General features: G+C 30.3%; 1 protein-coding gene across 2 annotated transcripts in view; it reads left to right on the top strand.

The window, feature by feature from the left end:
- Nucleotides 1-21,822, top strand: part of LOC113369762 (copper-transporting ATPase 1) — a 142,759-nt gene that overhangs the window by 9,371 nt on the left and 111,566 nt on the right. Inside the window, exon 1 of one of the 2 annotated variants that reach the window (XM_026610331.1) lies at nucleotides 13,070-13,193. The exons of the other annotated variant lie outside the window; for it this stretch is intronic. The gene's annotated coding sequence lies outside the window, so the exon portion shown is untranslated. Of the gene's footprint in view, nucleotides 1-13,069; nucleotides 13,194-21,822 lie in introns of those variants that run through there. 2 annotated transcript variants of the gene reach the window in all.

The following is a 21,822-nucleotide window of genomic DNA, read 5'->3' as shown; positions in this document are numbered from 1 at the left end:
ACTTTCTGCTTGTGTTGACGAAACAATTGCTTTGGAAAAAATATTATAATTATTTTTTTATATCGAAAATAATTCAGATTTTAATTTTGATTCTTGCCAAAGTTCTAAAGCTCACTTAAATAAATAATTTTAACTTTGCAATACAGTTTATATAAATCTTATAAATAGGCAATGTTACAGTTTTTATTTATAATAATCTATTTGAAAACATTTAATATTCCTCGAACATTTCGTTACGGTACGGAAAATTCCTGCAATTTGCCTTAAGGCACGATGCCATACACCGTATACAGTTATATTATTAGTTGATGATTTGAAGATTGCGTTTTACTAAATTTGTTTTGATGTACATATTTGCAATACGCAATCATTCTTCAACATTCCTCGTATCTAAAATGTTTACCTTTGCATAACATCTTAACACTATATAAACCACTAAGCTACTAAAAGATCTAAAAACAGCTTTGTTTCTTGTGATAGTCAATAGTAGCCGTCAATTTCAAAAACTAATTAATAATCTGGTATTAAATAAATCATACTAAAAAATTAACATAGATCGTGGACAAAATTATCTCGAATGGCACCTTCTCTTCGCCATCCAATTTCAATACTCATCAAATGAAATTCCATACTTGGTATTTCATTTCATTTCAACCCACGCACAGTTCTGACATATACTGGGGTTGCATATAGATTATGGGTGTGCTTGCTTCACGTTTATCTTTACTATTCGTTTGAATTCGCAAAGACACACACACACACACACACACAATATATATATATATATATATATATATATATATATATATTCAAAAATTAAAATTTTTAAACATGAAAATTATACGAATTCGAGAAATTATTTTTCATTTCAGTTCGGTTAATAATTTATTAATTATTTCATATCGTTGATCAACATTGATTATTTTCATTCCATGAAAGTTTAATTACTATACGGGAAGTTCTAGCAATTTGCTTTAAGGCGCAATGCTATGCACTACTAGTTACATTATATGTACTATTGCACATATGACATATATTTATATATACACACACACATATATATATATATATATATATATATATAGTATATATATATATATATATATATATAATACATATGTACGTATATACATATTTATATATAAGGCTTGTTTCTACGATGTATATATATATGTATTATGCTGTAATCATGAACATATTTTTTATTATTTTGTTTATAGCAGTATGTGTTATTTGAAGGTTGCCCTTGCTGTTAGATTTTGTGATATTTTGTACACAATAATTTTATATATGTATATATATATATATATATATATATATATATTTATATAATAATGGGTAGTCTGCTATAAGGCAGGTCCGTGAGCTGAGCAACTCGATTCAGGAAGGAATTGTGTGAGAGATTTACCATTGCATTTTCACGCCGCAGTGCAGTCGGCTTATTTTCAATTGGAAACATATTATTGATGTATATTTTCAAGTGGAAATGGACATCGCTGCTATTATAGATGATAGTTAGATGATTAATTAGGCTTCAAGTCGGTCATGGAGTTTGTTACATAGTAATAGCCTTGGCTGATTGATAACCGACTTGGTACTTGGTAGAATTAGTAATCAATGAACATTTCATCTCAACATACGTGTTTCTACTTCATTCACAACAGTACTTGTGACAACTATTCTGTGGACTCTAGAAATTCCATAACAAAATCCTGCGATCGGCGTCGAAGAAGGGAAGAATTGATTTTTCAAATCTGGTTCAGGATACCATCTTGCTCAAAATAGAGAAGCCAAATTCAAATTCACAATATGTCAACGATAATTTGTTACTTAATTAGCATATTCTAAATACATGAATATTGATTATGATTATAAAATCTCAAATATTTTGTGTAACAAATACTTGGGCGAATTGCTGATTTGTACAGCAGTGTCACTCACTTGGAAAACATTGCCGTAGCGAAAGGATTAAATCCATGTTGTATGAGCCGATGGCTGATGGGAGATCAGGTGATGGTGTACCTCAATGATTAAGTGTTTCGACAATAACGTTTCTGGCGTATGATCTATGTTTTGGCGTTGATCAGTCTAATTTGATGCAACATGTCTTTTGTCAAACAATTTTTAAATTTTATTCACTAAGTTTATGCTTGAAATCAGCTGACAAATGTTATTGTGCATTGATTTCAAAGCAGAATCAGCAAGCGTTATCGCCCAGTTTACGACATTAATCTTGGTATGTATTGAATACTCGGCCATTAATTGTTTGCAGAAATTTCAGAAATGTTGGTCCGGCAACATGCACATGCAAAAAAGTTGAAGCATTCTTGCTGGCTAAGATAGCTTTGAATATGCATGTAATATACTGATATCATTTTCCTTACTTTATGACTTACTCTTTTGATAGGATTTGATTCATGTTAAATAATGTGAAACATCAGCATCATCATAGCTCACTTTGTGTCAAGGTTACGTTCCACAAAAACATAGCGAAAATTTAAACAAAGAAAATTAAGATTTTATATAGCAATATAAGTAAATATCTAAGGATATAAAAATACTTTTTTTGGTTTTATTTTGATGTTTTTATGAAATAGTTTAGTCATTGGAGCGTTCTGTGTCCGGATTTTTAACTACCCGTAGGGATATTGCAAAAAATCCTAAATGACATTTTTATATATCTTTATATTTCAAAGTCTTCTGAACATTCTGGTATACCTTAGAAAAAAATATGTATGCGAGCGTGCGTGTTTCGAGAGCACGGATTAACTGATTTGCATGATTCAAAAAACTTTCAATATCTGCTATTGGGGAGGCTCCCCAGTGCTGATTAGTTTTTGGAAAAGGCAGGTCCAGCTGTTTCAGTATTCAGAGATCCAGAAAAAAATGTTGAAAAAATACCATTTGATGGTCAAAAACAATCATAGGTTATTTGCGCACAAATGATCAGATAAATTCTATCGATTTTAATAATGAGTACAAATTTTGTTAATATTTTTTGGGTACCATACTAAGATTTTAAATTATTAATTTCTTACAAACAATTGTCTTTTAGCAAAGACAGGTCCAGCGCTTTTGATGATACAGAGCAAGAAGTGTAAAATGGAAGTAATGGAGCAGAACATCTGATTAAAATGATTCAAAAACATTTTACTTATGGAGATTTGGTAACATTTTTGCGAAGGCAGATCAACGGTTTCAGAAAAACAGTTTAAAAAAAATTGCCGTTTGGTGGCAAAAATGATCATTACTAATAATCATTATTCATTCACATACAGATAGAATTATTCGTAGGCAGGTAAATAGGACAGATGCACAAAAAGACCGGTAGACTGGTAGACATGTAGACTATTAGACGTGTAGACAAGTAGACATATAGAAAGTTAGATGAACAAGTAAACAGATAGACAGTTTGACAGGTAGACCGGTAGTCGAATCGACGGTGGACATGTAGGCAAATAGGCAGGTAGTGTGGTATAAAAGTATACCGCTGTACACCCAGTCAAAAATATACAAATCAATTTATTACAGATTAAATTGATTATTTACAAATATCGGTAAGTTCATGCAACTTGCCTCAAGGCGAAATGCTACTAACAACTAGATTTTATTATGGATTTGCTTGCAATGCGAATATCTTTGAAATATTATTCCATATTGTAACTAATATATTTTTGTATTGCAATATCGTAAGCTTTTCCGACATTTAAAATATTTTCTTCATTCAACTCGTACAACTCAAAGAATAACATAGGACAATTTGATTTCGTCAAATTGTTTTTTGATTGTAAGTTATGAATGTAAATCATATGCAATATTGGACTAAGTGCACTTTCTAGCAAACCTGCTCTAAGAATGCAGATAGATCATAATAATATGAATAAATCTTAAAAATAACTTCAAATTCTCATTTCGTACCTTATCAAATTATTCTCTAAGTCAATAATTATGTCAGAAAATTATTATTCAATTAGAAATATCATTTGTATGTGAATTACAATTATGTGACTTCGACAACGTTTCAAGTTACCTTTTTTGCGGAATCCAAACTGATTGTCTATAATCAATAAATATTTTAAAAAATTGCATTTTAACTATTTATCGATATTTATTTTATCATTCTCAAATATTTGTTTATTATTGTATTTAATAAATATCTTGATCAACTGCAAAGGAATCCAAGTAAAAATTAAGTAGTACAATTATTTGGCCTTCTGATAGTAGAAACTTTCAATAACTTCATGTGAAGCGTATCATAAAAAAAACTTACAAGATAATGTGTTCGAGCAAAAGTAAATGTATAACACTTTCATTTTCTCCGCAATGTAGAGTTAAACAGGGCTGAATCAAATGGTGACACCGATTTTGAATCTTATTTTTTAAGAATTCAGGTTGTATCTTCTCAAAATACAAAAAGATCATTGCAAAGTCTTGAGTTTAAACTTCTAAAATACATTTCAATTTTCAATTGTTTTTGCATATATATTGTGAAGAACTACATATTATGTATTAAGCGGTTTTAACCGGTTTTGGAATTTTATATAAAAAATAAATTTTTGCTCGAATATTCTGTAATTTATCCGCAAATTTAGTGTAATTTAGAGCAGTATTTTACTGAATTTATTTATTGTTTAATTTTATAGATAGTAAACAAAATTATATTAATTTTAATTAGTAGAACTAAAAATAATAGTTTAGCTTGATTACAGTGGCGAACCTAGGGGGGGCGGTCCGCCCCGGGCGGCACTTATTTTGGCGGCATTTTTTTTAGTTTACTTATATATAGTTGTGAAAAGCAACTTATTCATTTTATATTTATTAACTTCCGTAGAGTAAGTTATAGTAATGGGCCGAAAATCGAAAATGAAAATTTTTGCATTTCTTCACGTTTTGAAGGCTTCTGAACATTTTGGTATACCTCAGAAAAAATGGAAGTGTGTGTGTTTTGTGTGTCCGCATTTTTTCGTTCACATTTTCGGGCGCACGGATCAACCGATTTGAATGGTTAAAAAACATTCGATTTCTAATCATAGGGAGATGTGCTGATTAGTTTTTTGACAAATATAATAGAAATCGAGTTTTTGAGAGAATGGAACATCCGATTTGAATAATCCAAAAAAAATCAATTTGTAATAATGAGGAGAAGTGATGATTAGTTTTTGGCAAAGGCAGATTCAATCGTTTCGGAGATACCGAGCAAAATGTGCTCTCAAAAAAATATGTTTTTGAGAGAACTAAGCATCCGATTTGAATGATTCAAAAAACTTTCTACGTGGATTTTAATTTGAATTCTGCCTAAAGTTCAAATGCTCACTTATAAACTTGAAATAAATAATAACTTTGTAATTCAGTTTATATATTTCTTATAAATATTAGACAACGTCCTTCATTTTAAATTTGATTGATTGAGTTTTGTTTATTTGCTTTTCTTAGTTACAGTATTTATAATTATCTATTTGAAAACATTTAATTTCCTCAAATATATCATTACGGTACGGGAAGTTCCAGCAATTTGCCTCAAGTTACAATGCCATACACCGCTAGTTTTCTTTCTTGAATTATAAATGATTATTATTATTGATATTATTGTCAATATTTGATTTATATAAATTAATATTAACTATATGATTTCGAATTTTATTCCTCGGTGTATAAATGTATATTAGTGTAAATTTTGAATTTTAATTTAAGAACAGGATAATAATTTTATTTTATTGTATGCATTAAAATTCGTTGCATTTGTATAAGCATGTTTACGATTTTGTTCGGCAATTTTTCCTAAGTTTTTTTGAGATCAGCTTATAAATGTCATTTCTTTTGAAAAATTTATATGATTACTTTGAAGTGATTTTTTTAAATCGTCAAATTTTATTTGAAAATCAGGGCTGGCGGAAGGCGGTCTGCCTTAGGGCATTATATAAATATGTCTAAAAAAATTACTTCTTTATTAACATTGATTAAATAACTTAATAATTTATTAACTTTCCGTAGGGTAAGTTATATATAGTAATCGCAAAAAAATTGAAAGTGAAAATTTATATATATGTTTACGTTTCTGAAGTTTCTAAATTTTGGTATACTTTCGAAAAAATGGATGTGTGTGTGTTTAGATACAAACTTTTGTCGATGATTGTAGAAACACGCATCAACCGATTTGAACAAAACTTCAGATTCGTACTGATAAGACGTGGTAATTACTTTTTGGCAAAGGCAGGTCCAGCCGTTTCAAAGATACGGGGCAACAAAGCCAAAAATTGTAATTTAGTTTTTGAGAGAACGAAGCATCCGATTTAAGTAATTCAAAAAACATTTTATTTGTATTAACTAAACGAAGAACTGTTTTTGGGATGATAGGTCTCTCTAGCGGTTACAGAGATTCAATAAGAAAAAGTAAAAAATGACATTTGGGGGTCCAAAATGATCATTAGACATATTCAGATTTTAATAATAAGAACAAATTTAATTTACATTACTATGGGTTCCGTATCAAAGTCTAGACTGCAACGCGAATTATTCGTTATTCATGCATCATTTTCACATATAAGAATGAAATTATTTTTATGATTGTGAAGGAAATTTTTCGAATAAATAAAAATAATACATTTTTAAATAAAAAAAATCATTAAATTAAAATAAAATAAAAAAATATTAGATACGTGTTGTTACATACTTGTTAATATCAATTATAGTTTTAAAAACAATTAAGCTAAACTCGGGTATTGTCTGTTCCGAGCAATTTTAATTAATTAATTTTAAACATTCTAATTGTTTTTTTTTGTTTAATAAAATATGATTTCAAAAAACTGAGAGCGTCTATCGAATTGCGACTTAGACGTGTCCTTTGTTTACTCACAAAATTTCCTGAAATAGAAAATACTCTCATACCTGCGACCAAATTATGCTTAATTGTTTTTAAAGCCTGATATAATAATTCTGAGTTTTTTGTTCTTTATGGCTTCTAGGGATTAAAAATTTTTTTTTTAAGTTAGAGTAGAGGAAGTTACTTCTTCACACTGATTTAAATTAATATATACACTAGTATAAAAATTTAAATTAATATATACAAAACCTTGCTGGGAACCATTGCAGACTGATAAGATATGAAATGCTATTGAACCGATATGATTTCAAGAATCAAAACGCTTTCATATATATTTTATATTTGGTTATATTTGTCATTTTCCACATATACAGTAAAAACCGACTTTTTTCGCTAAAAAACGGTTTTCGAATTCCATAATTTTCGCCAAAAAACTGGTTTTTGAAAACCGACAAACCCTAATATATATATATATATATATATATATATATATATATATATATATATATATATATATATATATATCTTCTTAATTAGTCATATTATGATTTTAGTATTTTGCGGTGTGGTAAGTGCCTGGATTCGCAATCACAAATTTGCAGGTTCACACCCTTGTTTCGAACATCTTGATTTAAAGCAGTAATGATATCTATTCTCATTTAAAAATATAAAGATGAAAATATTATTATTTCAAGTGGGAATAGCCCTTCCCAGCATTAAGTCAAAAACATCATCATTATTAAAGGAAAAAAAACTAGTAGTATATGGCATCGTGCCTTAAGGCAAATTACAGGAATTTTTCGTACCTTAATAAAATATTCGAGGAATATTAAATGTTTTCGAATAGATTATTATAAATAATGTAGATTTCATTATTCTTATTTTATAAAAAGTAAATAAACAAACTTAATCGATAGGATTTAAAATGAAGAGCGTTGTCTAATATTTCTATGTATCATATAAACTGAATTTCAAAGTTAAAATTATTTATTTGAAGTATAAGTATCATTATAACAGACTATCGGAAAGGGGCATAAGTTTTGCTTGCTTTTAAAAAATGTATAGAAAAAATGTTCAATATTGAATCGTTTATCGTTGGAATGTTTAAATAATATTGCATTTTTTATCTATTTCTAAATACTGTTCAGCTCAGATAAGGATGCAAGACATCCTGTTGATAACAATTTCAAGTAGTATGTATCTAGGCAAGAATCTGTTAAAATATTCTCATTTTGGTATCATGAACGACAACCATCAAAATTATCAATATAATAAAAACATTGATAGAGAAAAATATTTCTCTAATTTTTTACTCCGCTATCGCACGTAGTACGCATTTTTATAAATTTCTTCATCAAAATTTGAAGTTTAATTTGATATTTAGTTATTTGGACTTTCAAATCTTTGACCATGGCTGTAAAATTTCAACTCTGATTTTTGTAATAAATTCATATTATTTGCAAAATACGTTATTAAGAATTTATCCTAAATGCAATATGTTTGCGTACATTTCGTAAAGTGTAATAAATAAAAATGGAGACATACCATCGTATTGCAGCTTTTTTATTGTCGTTAAACTAATAAACAACGCCACATTTCATTGTACAAGTGTAAATTTTTATAAACATACACTGTTTGCATAGAATAAATACATTATAATTTACTTATCGTAAATGATTTTCGAGATAGTTATACAATGCGCACATTTTTATTTAATATTAATTTTATAGCATTTATTTCTAATTGTAAGTAAATTAAACTAGTGGTGCACGGCATCGTGCCTCAAAGCAAACTGCTGGAACTTATCCCGTACTAAGGATTTTCAAGGAATAATCATAAATATTAAATAATTTGAAATAGATAATTATAATTATCAATTCATTATTTGTAGTTGAATGATATAAGCTAGAATTAAAAATTTTGGTAAAAAAAATTTTTTGCCTTCCTAAACCAATCGTTTCTTTACAAGCAAAATGTTTTTTGAATCATTCAAATCGGAAACTTTTTTCTCTCAAAAACTGCCATTTTACACTTTTAGCTACTTATCTCTGAAACGGGTGGGCCTGTCTTTGCCAAAAACTACTACATCTTCTCATCATTACAAATTGAATGTGTTCTAGTTAAGGGGTTTTACGCAGTTGCGAGGCTGAAAAATAACGTTTTTCTACGATTTTTTTGTGCACACAGCTTTCATTTATTAAGGCCAAGTAATAGTAATTCTGAAAGGGCACACTTTGAGGAATATAATTGTGCATAACTCGTGTCAAAATATTGATGTGCACCGCCTCTACAGATGATTTCCCGAACGACCTGCATAAAAAGGCGTTCGGCGGTGAGTACGATTTCGTCGGTTTAGATTCTATGAAATTAAAAAAAGGTGAATTTTTTTAAAGGATAGACAAATGCGGGTATTGAACGAAGGAATAAACAAAATTTTCATTTTTGACAGAATGGCGGCAATTTGAAAAAAAAATTCGTTTTCGATGAAAATTTTTGCAGTAAATGGTCAAAAAAATAGTATTTTTTTAATATTTTGTTCCTTCGTTCAATACCTGTAATGTATCTAAAAAGATGTTAAAATTTCAGCCCTATTGGTTGAGTCATCTCTGAGAAATCTTGCTCACCGACTCTGGTATGACAGTTTTAAGATAAACGCGTTTAAAGTTTCAGAAGTAGTTTACACATAGGTAAATTTTGTTTTTTTAAACTTTCTTGGTATAAACTTTTTTATTAATTCTTTTTCCATTGATTCAGTCTTATTCTTGACTCGGTCGCGGAGTCGTGAGCCCATACTCTTTTGAGTATTGGCCAATACATTTTTTTTACTACCCACTTTATAACGCTCTGACGTGGCCTTACAAATTCAGGTACATCTACGAAAGTATATATCGGATTTACTTCAAATTTTCAGAGAATATACTCAAATATACATATACTCCAATAATTTTTTTTTTTTGAAAATTCTAACTGCGTATAACCCCTTAAATTAATGAATCATTCAAATCGGATGCTTTGTTCTCTTAAAAACTCAATTTCTCGTTTCTGCACTTTTTATTGCTTCATATCTCCTACACTGCTGGACCAAAAACTAATCAGCACGTTTCTCTTTCAATAGGAATCGATTTTTTTTTGAATATATCAAATCGGTTGATCCGTGCTCTCGAAAACGTGGACGACAATTTGTATCCATACATACGCACACACACATATGCATACATCCATTTTTTCCAACTAAGGTATGCCAAAATGTTCAGAAACCACTCAAACATAAAGATATGCAAAAGTTTTCAATTTAGATTTTTGTACAATAACTTACCCTACAGGAAATTAATAATAAGCTAAATATAATATTCATTTTGTTTAATCTTCTATATATATAAAAATAAGTCGGGTTTTCCTTCCTGACGAAATAACTCCAGAACGCACGAACCGATTTTGACGAATTTTGCATTCGTTGGAAAGGACTCGGGCTCCGCAAGGTTTATAGCTAAGAAAATTAGTTGTGCATGGCATCGTGCCCTAATGCAAATTGCTGGAACTTCATGCACCGTAATTAAAAATTCGAGTAATAAAAATAATCAACAATTGTTTTAAATAATTTCACATAGATTATCTTTTATATATATATATAAATAAGTCGGGTTTTCCTTCCTGACGAAATAACTCCAGAACGCACGAACCGATTTCGACAATTTTGCATTCGTTGGAAAGGACTCGGGCTCCGCAAAGTTTATAGCTAAGAAAATTAGTGTTGCATGGCATCGTACCCTAATGCAAATTGCTGGAACTTCATGCACCGTAATTAAAAATTCGAGTAGTGAAAATAGTCAACAATTGTTTAATATAACTCCAGAACGCACAAACCGATTTCGACAATTTTGCATTCATTGGAAAGGTCTTGGGCTCCGCAAGGTTTATAGCTAAGAAAATTAGTTGTGCATGGCATCGTGCCTTAATGCAAGCTGCTGGAACTTCACGCACCGTAATTAAAAATTCGAGTAATCACATTAGTGAGAATTATCAGAATTATGCTTAGTTAAGTCAACGAGCAATTCTGGCCGCAAAGAATAATGATGTACACGCACTGAATTTCACCATTCAATCAAAAATTGCTGGCGATTTGGTGACATACCAATGATTCCGACTGGTCTTCCGTTTGACTTCAAACGATTGCAATATCCAGTTCGCTTTGCGTTTGCAATAACAAGTCTCAAGGCCAATCGCTTAATGTTTGCGGGATAAATTTCAAATAGATTATTTAGAAAATCATTGTTTTTCACATGGGCAGTTATACGTTGCCTGTTCACGAGTTGGAAAACCATCCGCTTTGTTTGTGTTAACGTCAGACCAATAAACAAACTAGCTGTAAGTGGAATTCTGTCTTAAGGCAATTAAGGCATCGTGCCTTAAGGCAAATTGCTGGAACTTCCCGTACCAAAAATTATTATTTTTTTAAAAACGATTGACATTTTTTAAAAAAAATTACTTCGAAAAAATACGATTTGTAAGAAACTATAAATTGGACAAAAAATTACTTTTTTTTGAAAAAAAATTTTTTTTTAAAAAATTTTTTTTTTGTTTTTTTTTTTGAAAAATTTTTTTTTTTTATTTTGACATATTGTGGAAGATCTGAACTTTCTTTTCAAAGCAATCGTACTGCTTTAACTGCATAGGGGCAAAATATAAAGCGCGTAAGCGCCGCGTCGCTGTCTAACGCATAAGAATTGGTACGGAACCCATAGGAATGTTAACAAAATGTATACTTATTGTTAAAATCTCTATAAAATATCTAATAATTTGATGAGCATATGTCTAATGATCATTTTTGACCGCCAAATGGCTTATTTTTTTACTTTTTCCTCCATATCTCCGAAACCGCTAGAGCTACCTTCATGAAAATTTTATCGATTCTTATCCTTGTCAATACAAGTGAAATGTTTTTTGAATTATTCAAATCGGACGCTCCGTTCTCTCAAAAACTGAGTTACCGTTTTCGGCACTTTTTGCCCCGTATCTTCGGAACGGATAGACCTGCCTTCGCCAAAAACTAATCAGCACGTCTCCTTATCAATACGAATCGAATGTTTTTTGAATTATTCAAATCGGTTGACCCGTGTTCCCGAAATCGTCGACGAAAATTTGTATCCGCACATACATACACACACATACATACATACACACACACACACACACACATACACACACACACACACATACATGCATTTTTTCTAAGGTATGCCAAAATGTTCAGAAACCTCTGAAACGTAAAGATATATAAAAATTTTCATTTTCGATTTTTTTGCGATTACTATAACTTACCCTACGGGAAGTTAAAAATGTGGTTTACCAAAGAGCAATTCAATGAAACGGATAATTTGCGGATTCACTTTCATTTACTTAGAGAAGTTCAACTAAAAAACACTTAAAATTTGTAATGGAAATAAATTCATTACTGTTGTGTAATAAAATCGAATTTTTCCTTTTCAAATATAAAACAAACAAATAATTTCTTCATTTTTCTCACGCAACCATCTTGTGGCGAAACGGAGTTCGTCGGGTTTGCTAGTTAATTTATAATATTCACTTTGATAATTTATCGAAATCGAAACATTTATTGAATTAATCAATCTTTCATACTTTATGAATAGTCGAAATTTGTATCTGTGCATTGTCTTAGATGTTATTATTGAATGATAATGTGTTATAATAGTTTTGTGAAATATTAATTAATTAATTAAATTTAATAATGTAAAATACGTGTCATTGTTACCCTAGTTTTGCTATTAGAAAGGTCTGAACTAAAGCACTTCATTAAAGCTATACCAAAACGAACATAGTGTTTGAAAATATTATTAAGTACTAGTACAGTTTGTTTGAAGTTAATATTTATCAAGGACTTATAACATTAGAACTTTATCAATGTTCTAACAATTTATTCATTTCGCTCTTAATTTCCTCAATAAATTGGTCGAATAACTAGAAAAACCTACTTTTCTGTCACTGAATTCCTAACCGTGCATATCTTTCTCTCTCTTTTACGAATGTCTCGGCTGTTTTGTTTTATTTGAAAGTCTTATATACGCCACACGTCAGTTCAGTATCATACGAGCCGTTACGCGACGTGTACATCATTCGACACTAGAAAAATATGTAAAGTTTATCAAATATTAAAATTAATAAAAAAATGATTTTATTAAGTTACATTATGACCGAAGCAATGAAAGCGCGAATTTAATCTATTTTTAATTGTTATCAGTTTATATTGCGCTACGAGTATGTCGTTGTATCTATATACGATATATACAAGGAAATGTGTTGTGAATGTTGAACTGATTTATAGTGATTATTCTACGTAAAGCAGTTAATTGCTGATGTGCGTATTACTAAGTTATTATTTATTGATAATAAAATATTATTTTTGTATTAGACTAATTCAATATATGATATAAACCTACCACCAGGACTTTATTAAAAAACATTTCTAACTAGTTGATAATATGGCATTTTACCTTATGGCAAGTTGGATGAACTTCCCGATCGATGTGTAATAATTGACCGAAATTTTTCAACTGTTTATTTCGAAAATAAAGTTTTGCTTTTCAATTAAATCTAAACATTACTATTTCCAAGTAATATCTCTCAAACACATTTAAATAATTTGTGATTATATTAATTATAGTGCACAGACATATGCTTGTATGTGCTAAAATTGTAGCTAATTATTTCAAATTTAAATTAAGTAACTTTAGTAAGACTGTTTAGTACATGAACTTTATTGGTTAAATTTTATGCAAAACGTCGAAATATTTTTTTTAAACCTAAAAAATATATTTTGTGAACTATTAAGAATCTTCTTAAAGAAAATACTATACACATTTTTTTCCCGAACCTAATCGCGGCTCCTTCTTATCGATTTCATTCCAATGGCTTCTAAATTTGTGAAATTCAAAATTTGACTTATCACATCGCAGAAGCGACTTTTGACTATCATATTTTTACAAACGGATGTATTTTTAAAATGTAATGACTTATCGTGGAGCCATAATATTTTAGTATGTTCTTTAAGATCATGAAAAAAAAATAGTAACTGTCAATTACATGAAAGCGGCTCAGTCGATCTTCACTGAAAACTAATCAGCACAATTCCCAAACAATATCCTTCAATCGGTTTTTGAATTATTAAAATCGATTCAAGATTATGGGCTAAAACGCAGACGAATTTTTTTCACTTTTCTGCTATCAACAAAGAAATGGTTTGGCTGATCGTCGCGCAAAAACTGACAAACGCTAGTCCTTCCTCATCGAGAGCCGTTTTTGAGAAAACGTCGACGAAAGGTCAAAAATCGGCTCACATAACATTCATAATGGCTTGAAACGTCAAGAAAACATAAAATTAGCACTTCTGATTTTGTTGCGAAAACATAAACTTCTCCTTAGGAAGAAAGAATTTCTAATTTATATTAAAACATTCTTATAAGTTCACAAATTCACATATACATGTTTGTGGGACATATTAATAGTAATTGTAACTGTGCACATTTGGTGGTTCAAAGTTTTGATAATTATCGCGCATTTTATTAATTAATTAATTTTTGTATTTACGAAGCAAAATCCGCATATTATTATTTTTAGTTAATCAAGAAAAGCTTCGAGCAGAAATTTACAGCTTTGGCGTAGATTTGTGTCGTACCGAGTTTCCTCTCAAAAATAGTTGTATTTTTAAATTTAAATATTCAATCAACATTTTATTACTGAAATTGCTCTCTGCACGCCATTTGGTTAATATTTTTTGTACAATGGTATAATCCTGCAAATCAGTGATAACGCAAAAAGCGATCATTAGTTTGATACACAAATCTAGTGTATTAAATTGATGATCGCTTTTTGCGTTATCACTGATTTGCTATTTTTAAAAATATTTTTGCAGATGGAGCGAATAAATTGAAACTTTTCCATATGTTACGGAAAATCTTTACAGAACTTCGGTGAAAAAGTTCAAAAGAAACAATAATTGATGATTTATCGTGCTAAATGGAAAATGATTAAACTGCTAAAATTACTATCATTATGAAATAGGAATTTGCATTTGTTTATTTACGAACTAAAAAAATTAAAACAAAGAAAAAATGGTCTCAAAATTGAAGGGGTGGACAGCCTCAAAGAGTGCGCTTGATAAAGTGAAATTAAAAAAAAAAAGCGTTAGTGGTGGACAACCCTCGATGAAAATGAATTGTTTTTTGAAGTAAAGTTTATGATTTTCCATAAGCTCAAGTAAATATGATTTAAAATTTAATTCAAAACATTACATAGATACAAATTTTATATATAGATACACATTTTATCAGTTTTACAGCTATTCTAAAAATAAGTCATCACATAGATTATTATATCCTAAATATCTCATCGTCGTGCTAGGCTCTAAACATGAAATTTAGGCTTTAATAACTAAAAGTTAGAATGAGTCAATTTAGGTCAATTATGCGAGGTTTTGTTCGATAACTTATCGTCATTTTGAAGATAATATCGTTATGCCTCTCTCATAGAAACCCTCGTCCCAATTGACAAAAAATTGAGACGATCGATGTTTACAAGCCTTTCTTGAAATGAATCTTTCATCAGCAAAACTATTCGCCATGAAGAGAAACAGATGATTGCTTAAAGCCAATTGAGCTCCCGAAACTTCTGGCGAGTCACTATGTTGCCAGATGTTGTCCTGATGGAACACAATTTCTCTCCTATTGGCCAAGGCTGGTTAAGAGTACTCTCCTATTGGCCAAAGTTCCGAGTTAAGAGTTTTGCCATAGGAGATTAGCACAAAGTATATAATTTCCTGCTAAACCCACCACATCCCGATCCTGGCTTGGCCATCATTTCTGTTCATTTACTGCGATTTGATCACGATAGTTTTCGCTGTACGTTGTCGCATGAGATCCACTTTTCATTATCAGTCACCAACGGCTTCAAATATGAGGCGATTTTCTTGCGATTCATCAGCGATTTGAGATGAAAATTTGGTCAAGTAGGTTTTCATGTGGAACCCATACATTGAGCGTTTTTGCATCTAGCCTCGAATGGTGGCAAGTGGTTTTTGTACAATTTTTAGCTTTTGGGCAATCTAAATCGACTTATGGCGGTTGGCCATCCAGTGCACGCGCGTCTTTGGCATCGAAATTACCTAAATGAATTTAAGAAACCAAAATTGCGCGTAATTGGCTATTACAGTATCAGGACCATAAACACTGTTGACATTTGTAGCCGCCTGGTTGCTTTTTTGCTTTTTTCATTTTTTCTTTCCTAGTGTGCATTTTTGACGCTTGCTCAAACAAAACTGAGTTAATCAATTACAAAACTGTCAAAAACGTTTACTTAGCACTAATAATAAGTCTCAGCTTTCTAAAGCCGCTTATAGAACTCAGTCGGACTTATACAACGCGAGATACAGATGATTAAAGCCAACTTTTGCGAATAAAAATAATTTATTTTTATTTAACCTACTATATTTGTGTGTGTCATTAATGCTTTATAGTAAAAGAAAGAGACCAAGAATTATTTCCAAACTATTCAAATAAGTAGAATTCAGTATGTTTCAGATATACACCACTAATCTGATTCTAGTCCATATAAAAACATCACATTTACTTCAAACCTGTTTATCTATGTTAATTCTACTAATCCTAATCATTAATAATATATAAAAGTTTTCAAGATATCTATCCATTTATTCACAAAATTCCAAACCGAGGGAAAATTCTGTAAAATCTATTTTTATTATGCCTGTTATGATTTAAAATCAAATGAAAAAGAAAATTGTTTCAAATGTTCAAAAAAATTCTTAATTTTGTGAAAAAAAGTTCTCTATTCTTTTATAAATCTATCTGTCGCCTGTAATAAAATTCGCAATAATATGGTCACTTTTAGTCTGTACGATATAATAAAAATTTTTTTGGCAGTTAAGTCTAAAAACTGTAGACTGCAATTCTGACTTTGACGTGGTATTCAATCTTACTACTACATTACTATTAAATTTGTTTTTCCAAACTGATGTACTTTTTGAAAACTATAAAAAGTTTACTTGCAAATATAGCACGTAAGATTTTAATTTTTGAATTTATGCAATTATCTTAACATTATCTATAAGGCTATCACAAGTTGATAAATGGTCAACATTCAAAGAAATGAAAAAATAAATTTTATCACGAAATATTTTTGTACCGAGATAAGACATGATTTTAACGTTAATAGAGTAAAGATTTTTTCACAAATTTTATTTAGTTTTAAATTTTTGAACATCATTAACTATAACAAGTATGTTTGTAAATGTTACATTTTCATACTATGTATATTACGATTTAATATTAAGCATAGACAAATAATAATTATTGGTGCTCTACTCGACCAGGAGTATGAAAGTACCACATATCATTGATTTCCTTTCCCTCTCGTGTTTAGTATTATATTATCGTGGGATAAGTTATTGTAATCGACCAAAAACCGAAATTGAAATTTTTTGCATATCTTTACGTTTTGAAGGTTTCCGAACATTTTGACATACCTTTTACAATGTATATAGGAAAATACTAATATAGGAAAAATGGATGTGTGTGTTTATATGGATACAAATTTTTGTCCACATTTTCGGGCGCACGGATCCTACCGATTTGAATGGTTAAAAAATATTCGATTGCTAATGATAGGGAGATGTGCTGATTAGTTTTTTTCAAAGGCAGGTCCAGCTGTTTCGAAATTACAAAGCAAAGTGTGCAGAAAATAGAAATAGAGTTTTTGAGATAACGGAGCATCCGATTTGAATTATCCAAAAAACCTTCAATTCGCAATGATGGGGAGAAGTGGTGATTAGATTTTGGCAAAAATTGCAATTTTTGAGCGAACTAAGCATCCGATTTGAATGGTTTAAGGAAAGTTGCAGCGATTTGCCTTTAAGCACGTTGCCATACACCACTAGTTTACTCTAACTACTATTACCATTTTGGTTTTATGCACTTTTATACATCTTCCTTTCTAAACTTCTGAATCCATCTGAGTCCGCTTTTTGATCAATACTTTAAATGAAGGAGGATACTCTACTATAGTACGTTTTAGAGATACGTTTTAGAGATATTTATAAATAACATGCTGAAAGTTTTATCTGTTTAAAGTTGTTTAATATTATATATACATATAATAATATATTTGCACACATCTGCTCCATTTCAAATAAATATGCCGTTCCATTCGACTCATCAATATGAGCAATAAAATATTTTTTTCATATGATAATTAAATATTTATTTATTAAAAGTTTATGTTAGAAACATATATCACTATTCAGTACATTTTACTTCAGATAATACACTCACTTTCAACATTTACCTTCGCATAAATGTAATTAATTCTTCACTCCGTCAATACGCATCGATTGTTTTCTTAACCTTTCTAGTCGAATACTCTATTTTCTCAAAAACTGTCATTTATGCATATTTCGATCCGTATCTCTAAAACGGCTGGTCCTGCCTTCGCCAAAGACTAATCAGTACGTCTACCCGTCAATGCTTTTTGAATCATTGTTATCGGATCGGATTTTTTATACCGTTATCTCTGCATTTTCGAAACAGCTGGAACTGTCTTTTATTGAAACTAATCATCGCCTCTATCCGTCAATACGAATCGAATGTTTTATGAATTATTCTAGCTGGGTGCTTTGTTGTTTCAAAAACTGCTACTTTTTGCGTTTTATAAAAATTAATATGTACGTTCCCGAAATCGTGTACGAAAAATTGATTCCAAACATTTATTTATACATACTATATACACACCACTCATACATCCATTTTTTTTGAAGATGTTCAGAAAACCCGATATATTACATATATAAAAATTTTCATTTTCGATTTTTTTGCGATTACTATATCTTATCATATGGGAAGTTAAAAATAAATACAATATTGCTGATATTTCACTTTGCTTTTTTATTATTGTAGAATAAAATGCTTATGGCGTTTTTCTTTAAATAAATAATAATTTTAACAAATACGTCAACGTAAAATAAATCTTGAATATCGATGCTTAGTCAATATTGATGCTGCGATTTGTCTATGTTGATTACTATCGTTGTAGATGATTGTGGCAAATCTGTTTGGCAAGCATATATGTATATACCGACAACAGGGTAATACCCTACAGAATTTATATATATATATATATATATATATATATATATATTGCAAACAGAAAATAAAACATAATTCTATAAGCTGTTGTGCTGATTATTAGAATTCCAGTAATAGTACTGGAGTTCTACATATATGACATCATGGAGGTCACCCCAGTGGGCTACTCCATTTTAATGCATGAGATCGAGGTGAAGCTCCTTCTTCAATCTTCATGCATGTGATAGTTCTAATACGCGAATTATTGTGGGGTTATTGTGGTTGAGGATCTTGCCGTGATGGAATTTTGGTTCTGTTTTTCACTACCTTCTGGACAATATCGATTATCAGATCGTTATGTAGTATTTGGTTGACTTATCAAGGCGCATTTGCAATACACCTTAACATTTTTTATTGTTTCCTCTGGATAGATGAAATATTTGATCACTGGCCCCACAACTCTACGCCATAAGTTCACATCGGTTCCATTGTTGCTCTAAAAAGTAGAATTTTGTTTTCTATTGATAATTTAGATTTACTATTAATAAGTCAGAACAGTGATTTCATTTTTCTGTGGCTTTGCTGTTGATATGAGCAATCCAATTTAATTTGCTATCCAAGTGCATTCCTAAATAGATGATGCAGTTTCCGGGATCATTTTATTATTAAGGGACACCGAAGGACATTTACCCTTCATTAATAGTGAGAAGACGATAAATTGAAAACCAATATCCACCCATTTTTCAGCCGAGCTTAAGTTTTACATGAATATGGATGTTTTATTGATTGACTTAGAACGTTTTGGAAATAACGAATTTATATTTTGAATGCGCGGAGTTCATTCGTTATTTGTTAATGTGGTCCAGTCAATGTAGTTTGAGTTATGGAAAAGGATTTTCTAAAATAGTCATTCGACAGACGAAAAGTTGGTACTTCGCTTACGCACAATATAATGTATTGGACTTTATTATATCATTTTAACCATTCGTAATTATGTCATATCACTCAAAAGTTTTCATTCAGAGACATTCAAGATTAATAATGAATTCAGATAAAAATATCATGAAATTACTAATATAATAGATTTCTTTCAAATATATAAATTTTTGCTCGCAAAATATATGCAATGAGTTAATAGTTAAAAACGTTTCTACAATATTTGACTATTCAAACATGAAAATTTAAAAAAATAATTTAATTTATACGTTGCCAGGATTTGAACCCGATCATTTTTAACTTCCCATAGGGCAGTTATAGTAATCGCAAAATCAAAAATGAAAATTTTTATATATCTTTACGTTTCAGAGGTTTCTGAACATCTTGGCATACCTTAGAAAAAATGGATGTATGTGTGTGTGTGTATGTATGTATGTATGTACGTGTGTGTATGTATGTGCGGATACAAATTTTCGTCGACGATTTCGGGAACACGGATCAACCGATTTGAATAATTCAAAAAACATTCGATTTGTATTGATAAGGAGACGTGCTGATCAGTTTTTGGCGAAGGCAGGTCTGGCCGTTCCGAAGATACGGGACAAAAAGTGCCGAAAACGGTAACTCAGTTTTTAAGAGAACGGAGCGTCCGATTTGAATAATTCAAAAAACATTTCACTTGTATTGACAAGATGAAGAATCGATAAAATTTTCATGAAGGTAGGTCTAGCGGTGTCGGAGATACGGAGGAAAAAGTAAAAAAATGAGCCATTTGGCGGTCAAAAATGATCAATAGACATATGCACATCAAATTATCAGATATTTTATAGAGATTTTAACAATAAGTATACATTTTGTTAATATTCATATGGGTTCCGTACCAATTCTTATGCGTTAGACAGCGACGCGGCGCTTACGCGCTTTATATTTTGTCCCTATGCAGTTAAAGCAGTACGATTGCTTTGAAAAAAAAGTTCAGATCTTCCACAATATGTCAAAATAAAGAAAAAAAAATTATTTTCAAAAAAAAAAATTTAAAAAAAATTATTTTTTTTCAAAAAAAAAAGTAATTTTTTGCCCAATTTATAGTTTCTCAAAAATCTTATTTTTCAAAGTAATTTTTTTTCAAAAATGTTGATCGTTTTTAAAAAAATAATAATTTTTGGTACGGGAAGTTCCAGCAATTTGCCTTAAGGCACGATGCCTTAATTGCCTTAAGACAGAATTCCACTTACAGCTAGTTAACTCCCTTTCTATGAAACCGAGCGCAAAAAGTAGAAGCAAGTCTTAAAACTACTTATTAGATTTATACATCAATACGGAACACTTTAGGAGTACGTATCGCGAGGGTCTTTTTTTCCAAACTTGTCATAGGTCTAAAATATTTTAGACTGTGCAGTTTGACTATCAACTCTATCACCATGCGAAGTATTATGAAAAATATAAATCTGCCGTTCTCCTTGTAATATACATTTACTCATATCACATTACTGTTTGAGCACTCCTTGGAACCAATTGAAATTTTAAACAAAACTGTATTATATTCTAAAAGGAAAATACTTGGTGGCAGATTATACACTAATTTTTGAGAGTTTTGCGCTCATCCGTACAAGTTTTTTTTAGATTTACAACAACTTTTTGGGCAAATTTGCGCTCATTCTTACAAGTTTTAATTGTTTATACGCCAACTCTTTGGGCAGTTTTTGCGCTCATCCGTACAAGTTTTATGCGATTATACCACAACTTTTTGGGCAGTTTTGCGCTCTACCGTACAAGTTTTAATCAATTATATAACAACTTTCTGGGCAGTTTTGCGCTCATCCGTACAAGTTTTAATCGATTATACAACAACTTTTTGGGATGCTTTGCGCTTCATCCATACAAGTTAAAAATTCATTATTAAGCAACTTTTTGGACAGT

The sequence above is a fragment of the Ctenocephalides felis genome, unplaced genomic scaffold (genome assembly GCF_003426905.1).
Source record: "Ctenocephalides felis isolate EL2017-DRISC unplaced genomic scaffold, ASM342690v1 CF-g0.4_SCAFFOLD_01492, whole genome shotgun sequence".
Classification (NCBI taxonomy): domain Eukaryota; kingdom Metazoa; phylum Arthropoda; class Insecta; order Siphonaptera; family Pulicidae; genus Ctenocephalides; species Ctenocephalides felis.
This window is presented reverse-complemented; position numbering and strand designations above follow the sequence as displayed.